Here is a 1,572-nt window from a genome sequence, read left to right as displayed (position 1 = left end):
TTACAAAGTGGATGCGTGCAGTAAGAACGGTTTAATACACAGTGAACTCAACAGACTTCTCCACCCCATTCCCCAAGGAGAGGCGGGTCTCCCCAGTCCATCTCTAGAGAGTGCTCAGTGGTGCTCTAATAGCATATGGGTTCTGGGTCAGCTTCAGAGCATCAGTCTGGACAAGAGGCTCCCTATGTGTAAACTGTCACATCACACTTCCCGAAAGCTACTTCATTTTCATGGTGTATTAATCGCTTTTCTCACTGTGACGAAACACCTGACCAAAATGTGAGGGAAAATTAATAACTAAAAGATACGTGACTCATGGCAAGAAGGGAAAACTAGAAAGAACAAGTGCTTCTGCCAATAGATATAGATAACTCCCTGACTGGAGAGGACATTGTCCCTGCCTCCCCCCCCCCCCATTATCTTAAGGACAAGGCCACTGAGCCCGCTGGTCCTAGAGAAAGAAAACCCCCTAACCTTGCAGGTGCGCTAAACAATCCCGCCTTGTAAAAAACTGTGCTCTATGAAATCTCTATAACCTTGGAAACCTTATGGGCTGAGATTAGCAGTCTCAAGCCTCCCTTTCCCTTTAAAAACGCTTCCCAATTGTAAGCAGGCGCCTTACTCTTCCTATAGAGTGAGGTCCCAGCCGGTTTGGTTCTTAGCAATAAAAACCTTTTGCTTTTACAGTCTGGAGTCACTTCCTTGAAGGTTGAGGAAACCGGTAGGCACAACACAAAACAACTCACCATGGATTTATTTGGGTCTAAGGATATGGCCCATCATTGTGGAGAAATGCATGGCAACAAAAAGACGAGGCTGCTGGCCACATCCTTCCACAAGAAGCAGAGATAAATGTTGATGGTCAGGGGGCTTCTCTCCAACCCCTTAGTAATTAGCCTGGGACCTCCGTCTATGAAGTGAGGGTGGTAACGGCCTACATTAAAGATGGGTCCTTCCCTTGGATAAGCTGTGCAAGCAACTTCATAGACATGCCCAAAGGGGTGTCACTGAGTGATTTCAAACCTAGTCACGCTGACAAAATTAATCCTCACACACAGTGGCCATATAAGGTTGCCTATGCCCGCACTCAATTTATTTGGATCAAAAGGAGGCAATCAGTGACCCCTGATGGAAGGAAGACCGAGGCAAGTGGACCAGGACCTTCCTTCTCTAAAAACAGGTAAGGCGCTCTCATGGAAGGAAAAGCAGGCCAGGAACGCTGAAGGCACAATTCTGGGTGGCGTGGTGGGAAGACGCAGAGACCTGAAGTTACTAGTACACAGATAAACGCCAATGCTATTTTAAGTACCGAAAAGGAGACTCGGGGTATGGGGCGTTGAAGGATCGTGGAAATGTCTGAGTCCTCTAAAAGACGCCAAGAGACAGGGCCGCGAAGACGGGAGGAGGCAATGTTTGTGCAATGCTGTGCGGTGCGGGGCTCTATCCTGAGCACCGTCACCCGGGCTCCGCTGGCTGCTCGCCCGCCAACTGCGGCCCCTTCCCCTCCGGAGGCTGCGCTTGCACGCGGGGCGGGACTTCCGGCGCGTCGGGACTCCTTCCGGGCCCGGCGCT

Source organism: Phodopus roborovskii, unplaced genomic scaffold (assembly GCF_943737965.1).
Source record: "Phodopus roborovskii unplaced genomic scaffold, PHOROB, whole genome shotgun sequence".
In the NCBI taxonomy this organism is placed as follows: Eukaryota; Metazoa; Chordata; class Mammalia; order Rodentia; family Cricetidae; genus Phodopus; species Phodopus roborovskii.
Note: the sequence above shows the minus strand (reverse complement) of the source record.